Genomic DNA, 24,451 nt, shown 5'->3' on the forward strand with positions numbered 1-24,451 from the left:
AAATAAATTATTTCATTTAAAATATGGATTTCTATTCATAGATATTATTCATGTAATATGCATGCAAAATAAGTCTACCCAACCAGCAGACAAAAAAATCAACCCGCGGCAACACTTCAAAAGTAGCCCAATTCCATTGGAAACCGCAGACCTGGCAACCCTGGCTCTGGCCTTTGGGAGGGCCTAGGGGGATGATTTTTAGTCTCACCCACTATACATCAAAATGTGATTGGTTAATTCACCCGTGACTTTCTAAACAAACACACACTATGATGGCTGTGGTTTTCTCCTCCAGTTATGAAGGCCTAACCAGTGAGTGAGCCAGCTAACATTTTCTCTGCCTAGAGACAACAACAAAAAAAATCTGATTGGATAACTCTATTTTCATGGTTTAAGGACAGTAACCCTTTCATTTCTGAACCAAACTTGATAGAAAATTAGGCTAAAATTATAATTAGAAGAGAATAATTATTTTGTGAAAGAGAATAAAAATTTAACATTTAAAATCCCTCTCTGAAGGCCTGGAAGGCCCTGAAGGTTCCCCTCTGGTGTTTGAAGATCAGGGTCGGTCCTTTTCCATGATAGCTCATAATAACACCTTTTCGGGGATACATCATGATGAATTTCCATACAGTTGGGATATCTGCACCGTGAGCAACCAAGATCAGAGGCTGTAATGCAAAGTATGTGTGACTGGTTTTCTATATGATAGATGACTGTGTAAAAGGGGATGATGTGTTGGTAATTTGAAGTTCACTCAAACTGCAGCAAGTTCCTATTGTCTGTTTAGCCAGTTCACTTGTTTACCATTCTTTCCTTAAAATACTGAAAATTGATCTGTAAACAAAAAGCCTTAAAAAAAAATGCCTCCATCCTTCTAGCAATTCGCAGTCAGTTGTCATTGACAGAGTCGGCACTTCTTGTGGTTTCTGCACAACAAAACATTTTCTGAGCGTTGTGTGCCTTGCAGCTTTAGTTTTTCATAATGAAACAAAGTAATACATTTGCCATCAGGAACCAAATAGAGTTGCAACAATTACTGATAAATAATTCATAGCATTCATATCGAAAGATAATCGAAAAACTAATTTAAAGTTGAATTATTCAAAGTGGGCCTCCCAACAGGAGCTTCATACCTCAAATTGAGGTAGAGGTAATTATGTGGAGACACAGTATACTGGTCACATATTTAACTCTGACATGAAATATGAGCTGGATCATTTTAAAATTACAGAACATCTTATTTTGCCAATTATAAAATTAAAACAAAACAAACCCTGACTTTTGGGGTATTGGGAGGTGGGGCTGCAACTGTACCTTCAAGTTTTTTCCAAGGGAAGCCTTCCTTTGGTAACGTTTACTTTTATAAGGAGACGTCTAACGCTGTCTTGAGTTGTAATCCACATGCATGTGCAGGTAGGCTTGGCAGAGGTCAATGTTTCAGAAAGTCTCCATACGGTCCTGCACTCTTATCTTCTATAGCCACGAAAGTCCCAGAACAGCTGGATAATTAACTTTAATCATGTGCACTGGCAGCTTCATGGTTTGACCATTACACTGAGTGGTGACATCAATCAAATCCAACAAGGAATTTGGTTCTCCACACTGTGTCCAATATAGAGTGCAGAAAAAAAGCAAAGAATCAACTGATGTAATGGATTTTCCATATGCCCATATCAATCATGATATTTCAAGTTAGTTCCACTTTTACTTAGGAAAAAAAAACTATTAGCTGCTTTGCCCTCAAAGCTGCATACCAATTAGTTAGCCTTGCTATACGCACCTGAACCTTTATCTTGGACAACACTCACAAATCTGAATCTTAAAGATTCAATTCATTTTGAGGTATTGATTTGGTTCTTATGATGCGACAAAAAGATTTGACTTGCCTGTCACAAATCATCACCAATGTGTATTGTAGCAAATTCAACATAAGGGGCCCCATCTCAAGTTGATGTTTTCTTTTCAAAATACAAAGTTTCAATAATAAATAGAAAGTGAAGAATAACACAGGTCAAGCAGGGTCACTTAGACATTTTAAACTAGGAGGAAACTGACTGGCTTTTGTATGCGAATGGACATAAACTGAATCTGCCCCCTGCATTTGTTGTCAGACAATTTGAATGACTGTAACGATGTGGCAGACAATGTGACAATGTGTGTGCTATTTCACTGCAGAAATGAATGTGGAAACTTCAAGGGCAGAGCCTCTAGCAAGATTTTAAACAAATAATTGCCTGAGTGGAGAACAGATTATTTACCAATTTAACATGTCTACCATATCGCCACAGTCAAATCTGCACATTTAGTACTCTCATATGTAATTATTTAACTAGTTTAGCTAAAGATTCAGGAAAATTTAAAGGGTTATCTCATGGATGATTTTAGTTCATTTAAACCACTATGTCTAAAGCGGTGCGCAGGGTGCTGCAGTAACAGCGATACTCTGCATTTATAGAGTTTTGAGGGTTTTTTTGTTCTTAGGCTTAGAGCAAAATTGCAAGGAATGGATTAAACGGTGTGATCATCTGCTGAAGTGTAAACTGCAGTTAACTAGCTTTCTACTGTAAGAGAAAACTGAATAATAGGTTATCATTTGATGTATTTCTTGAGTATATCATACATGTTTCAGATAGTGTTTAAGTTCAGTTTAGTGTTGGTTTGTGTTTCACACATGTTCTAAAATCCTCTGTGCCATGTCTATTCTAAACTTAGTTCTTTGCTGTGTAAGATGAGGCAGTTGTGTGTTTAACAGTTAAGTTTATTCTGTTTTACCCTTACCTGAGCCAGTGATAGATAAACTATAGTTATGTAGATGTTTATTTGTAAAACTGATAAGCTTTTACAGGATAGTGTGGTTTGTCTTTAATTTAATATAGTAGTAATGTTATTTTGTGATGCTACTTGGTGCATGCTTATGTACTGTCATATATGGTCGTGAAGAAAGACTGTTCCGAGATTAGCTGAACTTTTGACTTATGTTTCTATCTGAGGGTTGGTTGCTGACCTGTAAGGTTAGTAAACAGATGTCTTAAATTCTCTACAAGTAGTATTTAAGGGACTGGTTAAGTGCCAACCTTTCAGACAAAGAAAAGATAGCTAGGTGGTATGTATCTTTGTCTCCAGAACTATGATGCATTATACTTCTGATTGTATTATTTGATTACATTATTTCATAACCTGACAATGCTCTCTTTGTGTGTTTATTGAGTGATCAGCAATTTCCCATTACACTACCTACAGTAGTAGCATTATGTTACTTCCAAAGCCAAGGAGCATATCATTAAATAACTTAATCACTCTGTGAGGTTTAAGGCTACATTAAAAAAAAAAACTCTGTTCACATCAATTGTGTAGTATTTCTCCTCCTGTGGAAGTCAGTGTTGTCCTGGGTGCTATCTGAGTTTAGGGTAATGTTAGCAGCTCCTTCCTGTTCTTTATGGGATTTGGGAACATATACCATGGATGTATAAAGAGAACTGGATACAGGAATGCAGCCAATAGCGGCCAAACTGTAATTACACATGTGATGTGCACTGGCCCAAAAAAAATTTTTCCTCACAGACTTACATTGTGAAAGAGACTTCTGTAAATCAGCAGATACATTTTTTTGAGTGTCACAACCCCTATGAAAAGACTTGTTTCACTATCAGAATTTGATCCATTTGGTCCAATCACATTTTGAAAGTCTATAAAAGCCACATGATTGAACTGTTTTATCCCCCATTCAAGTTAGCTGGAGGGCTAAACTAGAAGTTAGCTGTCTCAGATTTAACAGTAAAGCTAGCTCAGTTAGCTAGCTAGCTGACAGACAGTTGACTAGACGGACTAGAAATGAGAAGCTGCTTTTATCTGTCTCTGTCTGAGGTCAAGGACCCATTGTTTCAAAAATGATGAGTGGTAAATTAGCCCGAGTTATCAATATAAACTGTGCATGCGGTGTGAGAACATGAAGATTGAAGGGAGTAGCAACAGTCACTAAGGGGAGCGGAGCTTAGTCAAGGGTCAGTTTTGGAAAAATGATTAGCTCTCAACACAGACGGCTGAATCTGAGCTGACTGACAACTAACACTTAACGGACAGCTGCTTGTGGACGACAGATATCCATCAGTGCGCATTCACTGTAGTGTTATATTTCCCCAAATTCATATTTGTGTGATGTGGCTTTCTGATCATTGGTAAACATGAAAAAAAAAAGAGACGTCCTATCAGTGCAGTCAGACCTGCATGCTGTTCTCTCTCCACGTCAACAGCAGTTCAGGTCCCATTAAAATGCCTGCAATATTTTTTGGGTCTTAATTGTTTGTTGTTTTCCTTGTAGGCTGCATATTAAATACAAGCTCATGTTAATCGAAGAAATTGAAAGAAATACATTTAATGTATTACGTTTGGGGACCACTGGTCTAAATCACTGAGATAAATTCTGTTTAGATTTCCTTATCTCAACTCAATCAAATTACTCCAGAAAATACAGCCTAGTCGATGTCAGCCAGCAATTATTCCAAGTTTCTCAGTTAAGCTTTCGCAGGAGATACCCTGCATCATGTTGATATTACAATGTCTGTTATATATTGCATCCATCCCCACACTATCAGCAACAACGTGTGTTATTGCAGCTTTATCACACCATAATCCCCATTGTGGAGAGCGGAACTCCATACAATGCCGCTGCTGATTTTACTGTTTGCCCACAAAGCTTTAACTCTCAGAAACAGGCGGATTTCATTTCTGAGAAAAAAAATGACATATAATTCCCCTCGATTGCCCAGTGGGAGCTTTCTAAAGCTGCTTTGAAAGGGCACCGATCTGAAGAGGCTCTCTGATAAACATGCTCGGGCTTATTTTCTGGTGTTGATCTATCTATTGGTCACAGTGGGTCTATATGAGGGATTTTGTACATTGTTTGAGTTCACTGACCAAACGGTCTGCCCTCTGGGTAATACAGCGTGCTGTGCTGGAGATGGAATAGCAGCTTTTTTCTATAGAAATTCACATTTTAGCACAATTATTTGTCTCAAGTAAAACCAACATTTTTAGCTTTTCTTCTCACCTAAACATCACATTTGCATTTCCTATAGTGTCTCTATCAATCAGTTTAGCATTTCTCATGTAGAATTTAAGATTTTTCACGCTGAATTGGTCCTTTTCAATCAGATTAACACAACTTTCCTATTATATACATCACATCATGGCACTAACATTAATGCAGTAGCAGCCAGTACAGTACAGAAGTCGCAAAACCAAAAACGAGAAGCAACAGCAACAACATTTCTCACAGATTTGACAGATTTCCTGCCTGATTAGATAAATAACAAAACTTGCTCCTTGATAAAAAAAAGTACAGTGCTACAGTATGTGATCCATGATGCCCACTCACTGTACAACTACAAAGTGTAATATATCCTGAGAGTCTGTAGTCAAACTTCAGTGACAACTGTGCTCTCAGTTCTCAGTACGGCTCCCTGAGTTGGATCCTAAATTATGGGTAGAGTCCCCCAAACATCAAAGGAATTTTAATATTTCTTGCAACATTTAAGTTGCACTTTTAGACAAAGTAAAACTGCTTAAGAAAAATAATTGCACATTTGTTGGAGAGAACATTAAACATGACACTAAGAGGAAGCCTACATTTCCAGTGGTATTTCCTGAATCTTCCACTTTAAATCTTTTAGTTAAATCAGGAGAGACAAGTGAATGAAGCAAAAAGAATTATTTATACAGATGATATTGATGATTAAGTGTTGCCAAACGTCTTTGGCACTTAGACTCTACAGGGAGATTTTGAATCAAGGGACATCAGTCCTGAGCAGCAGCAAGATAAATCCCCCCATGGAGTCTAGACACGGGTTGTGGTGGCTGATGACTTCTGCTGACACTGATAAGGCTGACGAGGATGATGAAATGATGCACTGATGAATCTGCGAAGACTGGGCGGTGATGGGAGGTGGTGGGGCACGCAAAACAGCACCATAGGCTGACAGTGAAGGTGTGTCACTGTGCTATTGGTTAGATGTGACCAGCTGATGTGAACAGCTAATGTCTTAATTGACGCCAAGGGGAATGACAGCAAGGAAATTATGAGTAAGCATGCGTGAAGAATGGGAATGACAGATGGTTTGAGAAATAATACTACAGATCTGATCATGCAAAAGATAGTCTTTCTGACTGAACTTTCACTAAGCTACATTTGTGACAACATGAATTCACAGTGTTTTAAGTTGCAACTGTTTAATTAACGAGCCTCTCAGTCTTCTAGTTCTATCAGTTCCATATCTGATGTACACAATAATATTCAGAAATCCTTGGCGTTCTGGTTGAAAGTTATTTCATATGCCTTGGTATATCTAGTTAATAATATCTTAAACGTTCGGTCAGTTATACAAGACACATCGTATTGTATATCGCTAATTAATCTTCAAAAGAACATGGACTTCCAGGGTTCAGATATGATAAGGATCAACCAAATTCAGTCTTCTGGGAAGTGGACTTACCCTGGGAAGTTTTGCCAAATATCTCTCCTCTGTGGCAAAAGACGGAAACTGTGGCTGTTAATAAACCATCTCTCCACTTGTCATCTCGTTTTCTAAAGATTAAAACCCTGCACCAAACAGATCAGTAATAATTATAGTTTGAGTAACCTTTTGAGGATCTTAAATCAGATAAATTAAGCTTTTAAATTATCAAACAGTTCTATTTCTTCCATCCCAGACTAATGGAGCATTGAGGGAAACAGGATTGCTCTGTATAGATGACTTTTATACAGATAACATATCTGCTTCTTTTGTACAAGCCAAAACCATATAACTTTTGTCAGTCACATTTCTTTTATTTGCAAATCAGAAACAATGTTCAACCCAGTATTATATAATGTACAGTAATTTCAAGCAATAAAGTTGTGTTTTCTAGTTGTGTGCTAATTTCTGAGAAAGCTTCTTGGTAAAAATCTAAACTGACTTCTCTGTTGTCACCATCAAGTCCTTTGAAATATGAGAAAACATTTAATAGCAAACTGTTATTTGTCTTCTATATTGTTAAAATGCAGCAATACTGAAAATATCAGTATCAGTACAATAAATGGAACAGTGTCCATATTAATTATACACACATCTAGGAATATGTATGGCTAGATGCGTTTATCATTAAATAGCCATGTTCACCTTATAAAAACATCTGTCGATCACTGAATTTATACAGAAACAAAGCATGCAGCTCTTTGATAAATGACTAAATAAACAAACACAAAAACAATTAAATAAATAAATATGAGACTTTTTTTCATACAGTACTGGCTCCTGCTGCTTTGAAGCCAATAGATGCTTTGTACCTCAGGGTCTTGCTTTTTTATTACAGAAGATAAATTTCATACTCACCATTGTGATTTATATCAAAAAGCTGGCTGATTTTCAACAACAAGAAAGGAAATGAATTGCATTGCATTTGTCTTTACAGCTATACTGAAGTAATCTCTGTAGTGTACTGCACTCCTCTACTACAGCTTGAATACAGTAATTATTGCATCAAATCACAGGGCTATGGCTAATTCCTGGTATTAACCTTATAAAAAAATGTTGTATCACACTTTCACATTTGTTGCGGCCTCTTTACTACTTTTAAAGCATGGATGTGTTTGTCTGCATGTACTTGACTACTTGACACACTAAATATATGACTGAATTGCATTGAGTATTACTTTCATTGTTTTTCTTTATCTCTCTTGAAAAAGAAACCTTAACTTTTATTCCCTGTTTGAGCAGATGAAGTTTGGCAAACTGTCAAAAATTTTACGTGAGACCACAAGTTTCTCTTCTCCCTGCCTCTTTAGTGCACTTCTCAGCAGTTGGAGCAAGAAAGAAAGACCTGAAATTTAGCAGCTCATGGTCAATTAGGTTAATGGTTAACGCTCACTACATCACATCAGCTGCAACAGGACAGAGATACAGGAGGATGTACTGTACAAGTCCTCCAGAGTCTGTCAACTTTTAACTTTTTTAAAGTTTATGAGCCACTTCAAGAAAATACATTGTTTTAACTAATAAAGCTGAATAAGGTTTTCTCCTGTAGCCAGAAGTGGGCACCTGTGCTGACAGCAGGACAGTGTAAAATACTGCCGGGGCCATATCAGCCTCTGGACACTCCACAATCAATCATCATTCCCTGGAAGAGAAAAGGTTTGACTTCTCTCAACCCAGAACATATTACAAACTGTTTTTGATCAAGTGTGGAGCACATCATGAACCAGTCTGACTCAGACTAGTGTCCAACATGCCTCTGTTGTATTTTTTTTATTTTTTGACAATGATTATGATTACCCAAATGTACACATACACTCATGATGAAAGATGAGGTTTGTTATTTTATTTCTTTTGAGAAACGTTGAGCTGCTGTGCCTGCAGGGCACGATCAAAGCCAAAGCCTATCAAAGACCAATTAGGGTGTCCGGTGCAAAGACTGTGCAGAGATCAAAGACAGGGCTGCATTACATGACAGCCACTGGGAGAGAAAGTAACTGGATCCCATTATTAGTGTGAGCACATCCACTAATAGGGCTTTGCATAAAGCGATTCATTATTATTGCAAGGATGGTGCTGGTGCCTGTTGAAGTGTCGAGGCCAATCTCTCGCATCAGTGAAGCAGGTGGCAGTTTTTTTTTCCTTTTTAACAATGTTTTTTAAACTTTGTACTATCGGTAGACCTGAATCAGACATGGTGGAGTTAAGATTCATCCTACATTGTGAATGCTGCCACTATACATTGGAAGTAACAGCTGATACTACAGGAGAGCCTTGCCTATTGCAGTGACAACACCTGTCCCGCTTAATCCAGGTCCATATTATTTGATGGATGAGGCAAATTTCCTAACAAGTCTACAATGTTGCGTGATGTAAGCCCTCAAGAGAACAAAATATAAGCAAAAGTGGATTACAGGCTGTTGTATGCCCTTGTTTCACTACAGGTGTAGGCAATGTGAGAAAAGAACAGAATGACATGACATTCAGTTTGAAGCCACATTGTCTTTCTTGTTTCCTCACAACCAGGTGTGCAGGTGAGATTTCAGCAAGGTCATACAAATTGCAAACTGGTCAAACAAAAGCAAATTTACTTAAAACATAGACTTGGAATTAGTCTTTTTGTGTCTTTGTTTCTGTGCTTGACATCATTTTCTTTTTACCTCAAACAGGAACTAATGTTATTAAATTTGCAGAGAGCACAAGAACTCAATTGCTCAAAGCCACTTTTAACCTCTTTCACTCCCCTCTCCTTACCATAGACCCATTTTTGTCTTTTTTATCGGGGGGTGGCAGGGGATCTTTAGGGGGAAATAGAAGGTCAACATTGTATGCCACATAGAAGTGATATACATAATCTGAAAGCTGGGAACCTGAAGAATAATTACACATGCAGCTCAGCACTGTGTGTCAAGTTTTTCTAGTCATAAATCTGTAATAAACATCGTCTTTTGGTTAGGCGCCTATTGAAATTTTGAAAGTTTAGAGTGTATAAGGGCTTAAAAATGATGACATTGAATTGGAGAAGGAGGTTATGCTTCAACAATGGGATTCTCAGTGGAGTGGTAAACGCAAGATCCAGTGAGCATGTTCCAAAAATATGAAAAGGTAGCACATCTCAAATTTCCTAGTCAAGGAGGACAAAATACTAACATTTCACTTGATTATTTGGCTCACATCACAATTAAAAAAACTCTTACATGTTTCAGCACAGAGCCTTTGCTCTGAAGAGGGCTCTGTGCTTCCTCCTTGACTAGGACATTTGAGATGTGCTACCTTTTCATATTTTTGGGACATTATGTCTCATAAGTTGTGGCAGCAATTTTTGTGTTGATACCATTCGTTACACAGATTTTGTACAAAAATTTAACCATTTTTGACCACTCAAGAATTGATAAAAATGGTCAAACATCCCTCCGAAATTCCACATTAAGACACCATGACCTTGAGGAAAACCATAGAAAAATCCATGCTGTGATTTGGTATCAAAAACTTTTGACATCTGGAGATTTCTGTAAGAATTGCATTTTTTGGTGATTGGATGACAAGCATCTCTGTTCTGGAAATTGCTCAGAAATCCCTTATTGTCAATATACCTAGGAGGGCAATACATCCTCTGAATACCCTTGGGCTCTAGTTTGTGGTTGTAGTTTCATGAGGCTGTGATTATCCTAGAGGTCACAATAGGTAATTTTATACAGTGAGGTCAAGTATACAGAAATATTCAAATACACCATTTTTAGAATAGGTGAAAATAACACATCTATACTGCATGCAAACAACTGCACTGTTTTTACCCCAACTTGCATGGTATTAGCATAAAGTAGGCATGTCTGTAAGCGGGAGACTTGTGGGTACCCATAGAAGCCATGTTCATTCAGATATCTTGAGGTGAGAGGTCAAGGGACCCCTTTGAAAATGGCCATGCCGGTTTTTTCCTTGCCAAAATTTAGCCTAACTTTGGGCCATTATTTATCCCCTTTCCTGACAAGCTAGACATGGTTGGTACCAGTGGATGTCTTAGGTTGCCTAGTTTCATATGAAACCAATACCTTCACTCTAGCTTTAAATCCGAGCCTCTGAAAGACAGAGGACGCCGGCGTCCTTGTGGAGTTTAAGAGATTAATGTAACAGCCATTTCCATTCTCCCCAAAAACCATTTGGTCAAAGTGGATGGTAAGTTATTGACCAATCTGGTTTCCTATGGCAATGCCATATGGATTTTACTAAAAACTGATCGTGTTGGTATGATCCTCAACAGATGGTAATTACAATATAGCTGCTGTCTCTGATACAACTCAGTGGTGCCTTCAAATTAACATCTGGCTCCATCATTAAGTTGTATACACAAGTGACAGGGAGGGCCAAAATAAGTCAGCCAAAATGTTGATGCCAAGTCATGTTCCTCTGCAAAGGTCTATGTTGGCCATGTCAAAGACAAAGCATCCTAATTAACCACTTTACAAGAAAGAGTGTGATCTTGACTCCCCTCTAAAAACTCTGTCATCCATCATGTCTACCATGTCAGATGGTTTAGTCACTGCTGTAAAAACAAATGCAGGTCAGTTAATCAGGGCAAAATGCGTCACATCTGCATTTCAGCCAAATTAAACTTAAACGTACTCTAAGTTTTAATAGTGGTATGGTATCCTCGTACAGGTGCTGGTAGAACACAAAATAAAAACTTTATGGTTACCTGATCTTTAAATAATCAACAGCACCTTTAATGGTCAAAAACACCAGAGTACCTAATCAAACTGTCATAGAAAACATTATTTATAGATCATGTCTAATTTTACTGGCCAGGATCAAATTAGTGAAAGTGAGAACATTTATATCAACATGAAATCTGTCCACTACGAGGTAGAGTATAATAGATCATGCTCATTTACTAGAGAGCCTGAGAGAGATGAGATCACTTGCAAATAAACTGCTAGTTAATTGGGTCTATATTATCACAAACGAACTGATAGACTCCACACAAACTTGTACTGACTTCTTATTACAATATACTGTGCATGATTTTTGAAATATTGTATTGTATTCCAGCCTATGACCTATGATCCCTACAGTCAGACCTTATTCTTTCACATTTATATTTTTTGTGTCTCAGCATTTGGGTGGCTCTTGTGGCTCTGAATACTGTGTGTGTGACTGTGAGAGCAAGACAGCTATGAATAATGGTTCCTCAGTGTGTCATCACAGGTGAGGAGCTTTGTCGGTGCCTGTGACAAGTCCCTACTCTGAAAACATCAACTGGCATGAAACACACTGGCCACACTTAACACGTCACAACAGCCACTGTCGGGCAGCCACCCATCACCCTACGAGGTTACTGTTATCCATGAAATGTGAACACTTCCAAGTTTCCCGGACAGGCGATAATTAATAATTAGATCTCGGAGGAAATGGGTCCTTCAATCAACCTCCATTATGTGCAGGGTTTGTGATGTTTTGGCCATCGACAGACTGTGAGTGATCATGCAGGGGACATAATTACCATCAAGGGAAAACAACTGCTTGTTTTGTTTTGTCCACCCCTTAACCCCAGATATCTAGAGGAGAAGACATTTGTCACACTTACAATTATGGGCTTAGTTCCAGTGATTCTATTGTCTTCTTATCATTACACATCACATATTGCAATATAAAAGAGGTTCACTGCTGTCAAGTTGTTATTTTATAGGGATATGATCATCATTATAAGTAAGCTGCTGTGGTTTAGCAGCACTAGAGCCTGTACTCACAATATGTACAGTATGGTCCACTTTTATACTGGTATTTCTACTAAAAACATTACATTTAAAATTAACTACTTGAATTATAAGAGTAAAGAAAAGTATAGAAAAGCAAATTTGAAAGATTGTGTCCAAGGTTTGGGAGCAGTAACTATACAAGTCATTATAAATACTTGTTTTGTATTTGAGTGTGAGAGTTTATTCTTGACATTGGAAAACAGTAATTTAACCCTCTGGCTTTTTCAAGGCTTTCAAGCTCATGTCTCTCTCCAAACACTGTCTGTGGTGACAGATGAAAATTGTCGCTTTGAGATGCGTTTGAGTTTAGATTTTTTAGATTTTTTTGCTCAAACTTTTTAGTTTGAAATTACTACTAAAAATAATTTTGCATGTATACATTCTGTTGTGCGAACTACACTTTTGAGAGAGCTAGTGCTGAGGCATCACTCCACGGGTCTACAGCATTGTTTGTACTAGAGAGATTACTGTATTGTGCTGTACGATTTTAGAATAAAACGCAATTACTGGCTATTACTGTATTCTAATTAAAACTACATGTTTGTAACTTATATGAGGCTAGATACAGTACCAGTCAAAAGTTTGGATACACCTTCCCATTCCCTTAAATGAGAAGATGTGTCCAAACTTTTGACTGGTACTCTATATGTTCAGGTGTCACCTGTTGTCTTAATCTGGTGTACAGTCTTTTAAAATACAGCTATCCAGGCTAGAAAAGGCACTAATAATAGTATAGCTGCCACCAAGGGAAAACACAATTAAACAACAGCTCCAGTGACCTTGTTCTCTAAAAATAGCTGCAAAATGGGAATAAGAGTGAATTCCAACTGAAGCTAATCCTTTTGCCATACTTTGATAACCATGGAGGACGGGAGGCTCAGCTGTGCAATGAAAGTGCTGAATACATTTAATCTATTCTTCATTGTACTTCTATCAAGCAATGTCTGAAGCAATCACCTCTCATAAATACACTGTCTATGGAGGGGTGAAAGGGTAAGTCATGTTTAACCATGCAGAGTCTTTCCTATCATCGTATTATTTTTGCAGTTAATAAAAATGTTGTTGAGTCCTGAATTACATTTCAGCTCAGACGGATGGCATTGTTGTGGGTATGAGTCTGGATTCATCGAAGGCACAGAGATCAGGATGCAAGTAACTCAATTGTTTGTTAGCTTTGCAAGCCAGACATGACGCTACAGGATTTAAACCAATCATAATTCCATAATCAATAACATGACTCACCTCCCCAGCTTTCCTGTCTTCGTCAGGAAGATGGTACTTTTGAGGGCTGTTTCTGCCTGTTAAAAAGAAAGACCAGTGAGTGATACAAATAATAACAGATTCAAAGATATAATGATAACATAATAATTGTAATTTTTTTAATTGATATTGTGACAATTCACATTTTGGTCAAATACAATAACAAAACTGTTAAAATGACGCAATGAGACCAAGTCTGAAAATTAAATAACAGCTCTAATTAGTGCACACACTACAGTAAATTGTATATTTAATGTGTTCTGTCTCAGTAAAATATGGCTTAAAACTGCAATGAGCAGCATGGTCAAATTAATTTCTTTAATACTGGAGTAGCAGTTAATTTTATGAGTATGCACTTCATGATTATGTACAGCTCAGCAGGCTTTGCTTTTGCTTTGCAGAACAATTTTCATCCAACAACAGTAAAAGCTATATCATCCCCTGGGTAGCAATCTTATTCAATCCAGGTAATTTAATTCAAATGGTGTTATTACCAAATTCGGGGGAAGGATGATATCTCATAATTTAGGAAATTGGCACTATAATAGCTTAACAACACAGTGCCTTTGAAGTGTGGTCACATTTTCGTTTGAGGCTATCAACAAATAATGAAGACAAAACTGGAAGCTAACAGTCGAGGAAACATTCAAAAATATTTGTCCCAGCGGCCTCTCAGGAATTTAATTTTGTTTTTATGTTCAGGGAACCTGTCATGAATCATTTTAGCAACTCTTGTTATTCTCCTCTCTAGAGCATTTCCTACATCAAGTCTAACAAAAGTTCAAAATAGAAATTCCACGGTTATGGAAATTAGATCAAGGTTAAAAATGATCATACAGTATAGTGTCTTTCTTCAACAGATCCTATAAGGTTACTCTCCTTGCAACCTCTTATTGTCTTTGTTGAAATAAGCCACAGAGCATAAAACCTCTCTGTGAAGGTTCCCAGCAGCCTTCAGGTCAGTTCACAGCTGTCATCACACATGTGCGTGATATATATAAACAGCCGTGATCAATCTCGTTCCAGTATTAACAAATGTATCAGTAGATAAATGAAACACTGTAAAGTCTGCGCCATTAAAGAGTCATTCAGTCGAATGTCATTATTGACCTTCAACACCCATGTATAGGCTTACAACATTCATCAAGTAGCACAGAGAGATCAATAGATAGATTACCTTCAGAAACACTAAACTGACTGACACATTTCAAGGTCATGCTATTTTTACTTGTATGTTCACTAGTAAAGACCACACTTTTTGTGCAGTATAAACCAGTTTATTTGGTTTGGCAAGAGGATTAGAGAAGGGTTGGATGGGGTCATGTATGATGGGATGATTGGTGGTGGAGGAGAGGGATAAAGGGGGTCGAGTGTGAGGGGATGAATGGAGGTCATGAATCGTCTGGAATGTCCAGGGAGCGAGACTCAGGATGGGGGCAAGTCTCAATGAGCGTTGCCTTCATCATCCCCCTGTGGTTCCTATAATGGAAGAAGAGGAATTAGATGGACGTATTAACACTAACACACATCTTTGATAGTGGGAGGGGAAACCAGCGCACCCAGCGGAAACCCACACGCACACAAGGAGAACATGCAAACTCTGCACAGAAAGGACCTGGGACAACCAGGGTCCAAACCCAAGACCTCCTTGCTGTAAAGTGACAGTGCTAACCACTGAACCACCATGCTGCCCACTGACAGGGGAGAGAGGAAAAGAATGGTGTGTTGAGGTCATGAGAACTGAAACAAACAGGAGAGAACTTGGTTGAACACACCTATCGTCACCTTCCTAAAATAATGACCCAAGTCATTTTTTGACAAAAATGATTTTTTGCCTAAATCATCTCCTCATGATACTGGCCACCTCTGGTAAAATAGCCTACATCCTCAGTTGAACAGATCATGCGATTCTACCCCTGTAGTATGATGGCCTATGTCAAGAGTGTGACTAAGTCGTCATATTGCGTAGTTGTTTAGTCTTTTTATTCAGTCTTTTTAGTCAGCATTTTAGTCAGCAAAATAGCTAAGTCCATTAAACTAGCATTTAGCAAAGAGTTGAAAGGCTCAAGAATCTGTGGCTGTTACAAGTGATAGGCTTTCTGTTAACTCTTTTCTGCCTTTTAAACAATATTTCATCCACAGTTTTTGTCTCATTTTTTTCCACATTACATTATCTAATTAAGAAAGATTTGAATATCGTATTGTAATCTAACAGCTAGAAATTATGTGTATAACTAAAAAATTACAAAGGATCACCTTTATTTTTGAGTTTTTATTTAATGAAAATCTCACTTGAACATAATATTAGTAATCATAACATAAATTGACTGGTATTATAGTATGCCTGTTGTGCAGTGCCTAGAGGCAGCTTGTACATCCCTAGGGGTGCATGCACACCATGATGATTTTTTTGTGTTTTCTGAGAAACCTGAAAAAATGACTTGAGCCATTATTTGAGGAAGGTGATGCTATATAGATATGCACAGGTGATTGAATTAGCAAGAGAGAGGCGTGGTCATGTTCATGAACCTTAGTTATAATAACTTAATTTGTAGAGGACAGACAGGGTAAAGCAAAATGGATTTGAATGACATACTACATTATCTATATGTGTGTGTAGAATTTAGCGGCATCTAGTGGAACGGACTTGGCAGAAATGGCATATAATAATCATAATTATATTTTCATTAGTGTATAATCACCTGAAAATAAGAAACATTGTGTTTTTGTTAGAATGAGCCCTTTATTTCCACCAAGGGAGCGGGTTTTCTTCCATGGAGCCTGCTCTGTTCCTCCACCTTGTTGCAATGTTGCAATGAGAGGACCTTTTGCGTTTTTCACGGATTTCGCAGCCAGCATACGTTCTCCTCCTGCTTGGAAGGGGAGTGTGAGGGGAGGTGTATTCAGCTGGTTGCAATCTGCAACCCCACCACTAGATGCCACTAAATCCTACACACTGGTCCTTTAAGGACCGCATACATGAAAGTAAGTTCTAATAATAAATATAATCACTGTTAAGGTTTTCATTTGATTTGATTTCACTCGATCTGTATATAAAATAGAAAAATGGACAAAGAGAGGAGAGGGGTGGTGATGCTGTGTGGCATCAGGTTGAGAAGTTAAAAAAACAGCTTCAGACCGAGAAAGAGAGAGAGAGAGAGAGGGAGAGAGAGAGAGAGAGAGAAAGGTTTAGTTCCATCTGTCATCCAATCAGGGGCCTCTGCTATTTGAGCGTCGGTCTCATTTGCCAGTCGCCAATTCAATCCAAGCATAGCCACTGCATTCAGAGACAGGCAACCAGGTTGTCACTTTGAATATGTTTATTTATTCTCATTTCAGGACGTCTGCTGGAACATGAAGACAGCTGGTTCAAATTGATTCTCCCACACAAATAAATTGGGAAACCGAACAGGAATGAACGATTGAGAATGTGTGTGATGGTTACATATGCTGTGCCTTTTCTGATGCCCCTTACAAAATATTAACCCAATATGTAAAATAGTGTACCTTTGTGAAATCACGTATGAGTGGTATGGCTAGACTTGATTTATGACACATACTTATATTGATATTTAAGATTATTAAAATATCTGGTAGATATATCAGCCAATATTTTTATTTCTTTTACATAAACTCATAACATGAACATTTTTTGTTTGGGATCCCTTAAATTTAGTTCTTAAAGAATTGTGACTGAGATATTCTAAGTCTGACATTTTTAATCTGAAAAATAAACATGTCACTGCTCTCTGGTGAACATACTTAGAGACACTATTAAACATAAATATAAAATTCTTACACTATTGGTACCAGTAGTGTAAGATAATTATTATGTTAAGATGTCAAAATGTAAGAGGATTGTTTGTTTACTAAGGGTGTAAACACCCTACAATGTAATGTATTTATTTTATTTCCTGTTACAATCAAAGTACATGTCATTTAAATTTGTTCCAAAGACAGTTTCTGTCATTTTAGGTACTTTTTAATCACGCTGATGTTTGTCCAAGTGCTCATTTTTCTGATAAGTTTGTTTTTAATTAGTTATTTGACGATATAGAAAGGGGGTGTGATAATAATAACAATAATAATAATAACTTTATTTGTATAGCACCTTTCATACAAAAAAGAATGCAGCTCAAAGTGCTTCATATTGAAAAGATAAAAAACAAATGAGAGACATTAAGAACATTAATCAGGAATACATGCGTAGAATAAAATGAGGCAAACAAGAAAAACAAAAAACTGTGCATTACATTAAAAGAGAGGACGAGAACAGCTTAAAAAAGGAAACACAGCTAAAATTCTTAAGTAAAAGACATTATCATTCATGAAAAAGAATAAAACAAATAAAGTGTCTTAAAGATGGTAGGATATGGTACAAAAAGCATACTATAGAAAAGCTAGGTTAAAAAGATATGTTTTTAAGTGTCGTTTAAAACTTTCAACCGAGACTGCTTCTCTGACATCTTTAGGTAAGGCGTTCCATAATTTGGGAGCGTAAATGAAAAAAGCTGCATCTCCAATTTTCTTTTGGGTAGGTAGGCTTATGGGTATCAAGCAAGCCTGCAGTAGAAGATCTTGATGGAACATAAGGTAACAGAGAGTATGCAAAGTAGCTCAGCCTTAAACCATTGAGAGCTTTATAAACAAGTAAGAGTACTTTAAAATCAATTCTGGTGGAAAGGGAGCCAGTGTAGTCTAGCCAAGACTGGAGTGATATGCTCTCTCTTTTTTGTGTCGTTAACAGTCTAGCCGCGGAGTTCTGAATAAGTTGTAATCTTTCAATGGACCTGTTAGGGAGACCTGTAAAAAGTGCCTTGCAACAGTCCAACCTACTTGAAATAAAAGTATGGATTAGTTTTTCAGCAGCTTGCTGAGTTAGGAATGGTCGAACCTTGGCAATATTTCTGAGATGAAAGAATGCTGTCTTAGTCACTTTGTTTATATGGGACTTGAAGCTCAAGTCAGAGTCTAAAATGACTCCTAAACTTGTTACCTCCGGTTTGATTAATGGAGTCAGGTTGCCAAGTATTTTAAAGATGGGCCAATTAATAAAATTTCAGTTTTCTCCTCATTTAATTTTAAGAAGTTATCATTCATCCATTTATTGATTGTAGACAGACAGGCAGTCAGGGGGTTTAGAGCAAGTGGATCGCTTGGCACAACAGATATGTATAATTGTGTATCGTCAGCATAGCTGTGGAAGGTAACATCATGTTCTCTGATCACCTGGCAGAAGCCCATATAATGAGAATAGTAAAGGCCTGAGGCAGCTCCCTTATGCAACACCAGAAGTTATTTCATATTGCTCTGACACATGTTCTCCAAAACTAATGAAAAATTTCCTTCCTGTAATGTATATCCAGAACCAGTTTAAAACGTAGTCTGAGAGGCCAACCCACCTCTTGAGACAATTTATGAGGATTTCTTGGTCAACAGTGTCAAATGCCGTGATGCCATGATTGACAGTTGTGACAGCCACTCTCAGACCTCTATTTTGGCTTCTTTTTTGCATAACAGTAGGAAGTGGAGACTCGTCATCCATATTTATATACAGTCAATGACGGTGCACATAAATTCTCTCACTTTTCTACATTATATGGCTCCCTTCTTTCCTCAAATATACTTTTGGCATTTCTGTACTGACATATATACTGGTTTACGCTAATACTGACATGTCTGCAATAACCTAATACTGGTCTCTACTAAGTCGTTGGCTCTGGGAAGACAAAAATAAAATAAACACAAGAAACAAATCATATAACCAGGTACAGTTTTCAGTTGCACAAGCTGCAAGCGGTGTGTTTTTGTACTCATCATTTATTTATTTTCTCTCTGAAGAAAGTGTATATTTTTATATACAAAATGCATTTTATGAATAGGAAGAATGGATGCTCACATTCTTTGAAATATCCTTCATCGGCAGTGTTTTCCATACAGGATGGCAAAGTCACTGAAGCAAACCAGCAGTACATTCAAAGAACAGAGAAAGTCAGAGTTCACTGTGCATTTTAGAAAATGTTAAGTATTTACTTCTATGTTTTGACTGATGTGTGAATTACGCCATACATACAAGCAACAGCAACCTTAATGTGATGTTTAAGACTTCATTCATTCATATTATCAGATACACATCCTCCTACACAACATGCTGTTTGTGGCTTTAGTCATGTAATAATGGATGGGGCTGATTTGTGGGAGTCTGAGGTTGTAATGCTGGAGAATCCCCTGAGGGCATTTCATTTGTAAAATAAGCTTCTCAGGGGCGATCCACTGTAGGCTGGCAACTGAACTCCAGGCCTTTCATTACCACAACCCTATTGATACTGTCCATTAATAACATTAATGCTTTATCATCTTGTCATTTCTGTGGATGTTAGTATTGAACAGCTTTCAGTGCGGACAGCAGAGAGGTTGTTTCTCATTTGATGTATAGTATTGTTATGCATAAGTAATGATTGGAGTTCTGAGGGGAGTAAATAATGTATGTTCTTAGATAAATGAGATAAATAATGGCCTTTCATATATTATTACTTGAATTCACAATGATCATTGTCCTTGGTTTTCGAGTTATGTCGATCCAAAGTTTTTACAACAACAGCAAGTCAGTCAATAAAAAATTCAAAATGTATTATTTATTACACATTATTGAAAAGCAGTAATTCTGTTCAAAATGCTACAAAGAACAGCCTTTTAACAATGTTGACCGCAGTTGTATTGTTGGCAGAGGATGCTGAATGCCATATTCTAGGCAATTCTCAGCAATATTTTACATTCTTGCAATAGACGTACAGGGAATTCAATGATAAAATACTAGGCAAGATATCACAGTACAGCTTTTGTATCTTTGTATCCATAATTTTAAGCAGCCCACAAGCTTGTTTGATTGTTTCATCCAAAAAATTGAATCAATCTTGCACCTCCACTTTCTACAATAAAGTGAAGTAAAAACAAATAGACATACTCTTCAGTGGTGAGAGAATAATGAAATGTAAAACAGTTTATAATATGATTGACTGCAAAACCAAAGGAACTTCTTCCTCTATTTGACATTGTCGACTTGGCAGTCCTGATAGACTTCAGGAAAGACTGCCATGTCAAATGACTCAGCATGGTGACTCCTGATTAAGTAAAGTGTGTGTGTGTGTGTGTGTGTGTGTGAGCGAGAGAGAGAGAGGCTTATTAGAGTGGAGAGAATGTGAAGCTATAAAGACAAAAGGAAAAACAATAAATCAATAGCAGCTATCGATGTTGAGCCTTGACAAAAGATTTCCATTTTCATCCAGGTGCACTCAGTCTGTTAAGAAGCTACTGTAGCTAGAGGCAATCATTGATCACACTCAGTAATCAGTGACTGAAAATGACAAATTAGAGCCTGTCAATACATTTAGACCAATGCAGAGAGACCTCATGTGTTACTTTGTTATAGTGAGAGAGAAAATTAAGTTACAGTTTATAATTAAGTCATAATTAAGTCCTGCAAACTATATACAACTTGAATATAATGCTGCTCAGATTGTTGTTCTTCAATGTATCAAGCAAAATTTTAATTTTGAGGATACATGCAGAATATTTACTAGTTGGGTAATCCTCCATGTCTGCATATCTTAACTAAAATATGGTTATAATCAATATTTATGTATTATTATGGCCACATGGCTGAGGATCATGGGTAATGTAGCATTCCGCTATCCAAAACTGACAATAAGAACTTTATTTCTCACAATCGAAGGAGAAATAATTAGAACTTATGGTCATGACATTAACCTATTGTGTTGTTGAATTATCAAGGCGACTTTTGTGTTTTTGTGTTGAGAAATGTTGAGAATTTCATTTAAAGAAAACCTCAACATGGGTCCTCGGTTCTCCGTTGGAGACTGAAGGACCCATGAAGGACTGAAGCTCACAGAGTTGTATAGCACTGCAGGCAAGTTAACATTGGAATCAAGAGACAGCCGGAGTAGTCTCATACAGACGCCAAAGGGCACCTTGTGCCTCTGCATGAGACACAGAGGGACGTGACAAAGCGTCTGTATTTGACAACCTGGGAATGAGAGCGGGTTATTTTTTTGGACCAAATCGTTTGAATAACTGACTGACGCTGAGAAGGATTCTAAGCAGAATATTTCATGTGATCCTCAGATGTACAGAGAGACGAGCTTCACAATGACAGATGATAACTGGCTGCTGTCAGCGTTACAAGGTTGTTAATTTATCTCTGTAGACTTCCTCTGACATGCGGGTCACAAGACTCCACCACAGACACGTGTTCTCTTAAAAGCATGAGTACCCATGAACAAAAAGGAAAGACACACACACACACACCAAAACATCTTCATCATTATTTCAGCTCAGATCAGTCCTAAGAGCAGGATTGTCAAATTTATTAAACTCATTTATTTCATTCTTAGTCTATACACAAAAACATGTATTTTTCTTTGTAATTTTATGCCATGTAAAGGATTTTTTTTGAGACACTTAAAACTACAGATACTGGGTCAGCATCGACTGCGGTCGTAAGGATTCCTGGCACTTTTCTGAATTGTGGGCTAGAATAAAATGCAGTGACAGTTTGGTCGTAAATCACAGCCCTGGGCATTGGAATTGTAAGTGTTATTTGGGGGGTCTGCAGAGGTGACTCAAGGCTGAGTCCTGACCTTGGGGCTAAGCAGCACTCTTCTGTACATGTCATCCTGGCATTACTGATTTGATGGGTTGTTTGTGTGTTGTGTGTGATGTGCTCAAGACGGGTCCTGACACCTATTTTTCAACCTAGAATGTTTTGACCTGCTTTAACCATATACTGCACCTAGCAAGGAGGTGTTTTCTGATGACAGCTTTTTTGTTTGCTGAACTGCTATACACATAAAATTGGAGCATGTAGTACAAAAAAACAAACAAACAAAATATAGCAGGATTTAGATCTCACCTTTTGTGAATATATGACATCAAAACAACCTAAAAAAAAAAAAAAAGTGGATCTCCGTTCCCAGTGGTGTTCAAGTTAATAGGATTGTTTATCTGTTTATACTTGGGAATAAGAATTCTCCCATTTCCTGTGATTGCATTTGACAGACTTCGGAAAGCTTTCTGTCAAAGTTGATGACATATTTCTATCCCTTTGGCAAGGTTATAGGTGCTGCGTCTGTGTATTAAATTACATATGGGGTGATGCTCGTGAAACGGCATTTGGGAATACAGATGACTTCTCTTTCTGTCAGCTTGGGCCTGTGATTAATACGGCCATGGCCCTGCTGGTATATTGAAGATATTGGTCTGTACACTGTTTCATCTGTTAAGTGAATGACTGATTAGGAGCTGCAAAGTGTTAGCTCGTCGCTCAGGGGCCTTGAGAGTACATGGATGTTAGCGGTACATGCAAAACACCTGTTTCTAAAGGGAAAAAAAAGAAAAACAAATCATTTTACCAAAATGTTAAAGAAAAACAATGGAAATCTTGTTCCACTGTTATAAAGATGTCATAAAGTTCAGAGTGGTTTGCATGTTTGTGAATTCATCTATCCCTCTACAATATCTATATATGATAGCGATACTGAATCAGGGTACATACTCATTGATTGTCCTGTAATATACGACTCCACTGGTTAAGCCATTGATTACTGTCTCAGCAGAAATGTGGGTCCAGAGATAAAATATGTGATCATCAACACATTAATTATACTTCAGCCCAAATGCCCCCCTCCTATTCAGGCTGTAAGTCATATCACAGCCATAGGACGTTACACAATGTCATATTGGTGATCAATAACAGCAAACAGCTGCTTCTGAGGTGATAAATATGAAGAGAAGTGGGTTCAAGATGATTTTTGTTGCTTTTGGGAAGAAAATTCCTGTTGCAGAAATATTGTTTTGATCGCAGAGAATTTATTCTTTCTATTGCTTATTTTCCTGCTAACAATAACTCTTTATTGGAAGTGACATATTCTAAGAAGTGTCCAAAATCCGCTGCTCCTAAAAAGCTTTGACAGCACTGCCTAAATTTATGTTGTAATTGCATCACGGACAAATAAATGTCATGAGTTTTGTTTGGCAAGGTTGAGCAGGTGAAGTATTAAGTCACTAAATTTCCCCTTGGTGAATTTCATTCTCCTTGTCAGCATTGCAAACAAAATGACAGCTAAGCATCTCACATACCTACAGCAAACTGCAAACAGCAGCAAATTTTTAAACAGCCTTTAGACGGGGGCAGTTTTGATGTGGTGTGTTGCTATGACACCAGTCACCTCACTGACTGACTGTGATGTCGCCCTGAGGGAGCGCCTGTTAGTCAATATCGACAGACTCCCACATCCATTTTGAAAAAAATGCAATTACCTCTAATTGTAATCACAGCTGTGTGCATGTCCAAGGGAAGCGGAAGAAGAAACGAGTGGCTGGCGACTACAAGTTTTCCAATTTACTGCAGCGTGAGCCTCAAAGTTTAAAGCGATGACGATTACAAACAGGTTGGATGAATTATTTGGATCAAGAGTAATCCTGGCCCCCCAGGTGATGAGGAAGAGCAGCCTGTACATCAATCATGTGTCTGCCCGGTGCTGAAAAATGTGTTTAGGCCTAGATTCAAGATGTCTGAGATAGCTGTTGCTTGGTGGTGTTTATGGAAAGTAGCTACATATAAAATCGGTGGAGGTGGGAGGGAGGAATAATTGACATGTCACTTGTGAGATAGTACCTCATCCTCCTTCTCTCCGCTGAAGTTATGAGATTTATTGTGCAATGATTTGCAGACATTTACAGGTCTGCCATCCAGCACTTATTTCTTTCTACAGAGAATAAGCCTCTCTTAAGGCTTTGCAGTCAAGTGAGGACTAAGAATATTTGGCATTGTTCTGCACAGAGAGGATGTTATGGACCAACAGAGTGTTTCAGAAGGAGCTTTCTTTTGTTAAACTATTATTATTCAACAAT

At 37.7% G+C, this 24,451-nt stretch overlaps 1 protein-coding gene across 1 annotated transcript in view; it reads right to left on the reverse strand.

Moving 5' to 3' along the window:
- baalcb (BAALC binder of MAP3K1 and KLF4 b) overlaps positions 1-24,451 on the reverse strand; it is a 105,584-nt gene that overhangs the window by 38,669 nt on the left and 42,464 nt on the right. Inside the window, exon 5 of the mRNA XM_042390060.1 lies at positions 13,505-13,560. The gene's annotated coding sequence lies outside the window, so the exon portion shown is untranslated. The remainder of the gene's footprint in view (positions 1-13,504; positions 13,561-24,451) is intronic.

This window comes from Thunnus maccoyii, chromosome 17, assembly GCF_910596095.1.
Source record: "Thunnus maccoyii chromosome 17, fThuMac1.1, whole genome shotgun sequence".
In the NCBI taxonomy this organism is placed as follows: domain Eukaryota; kingdom Metazoa; phylum Chordata; class Actinopteri; order Scombriformes; family Scombridae; genus Thunnus; species Thunnus maccoyii.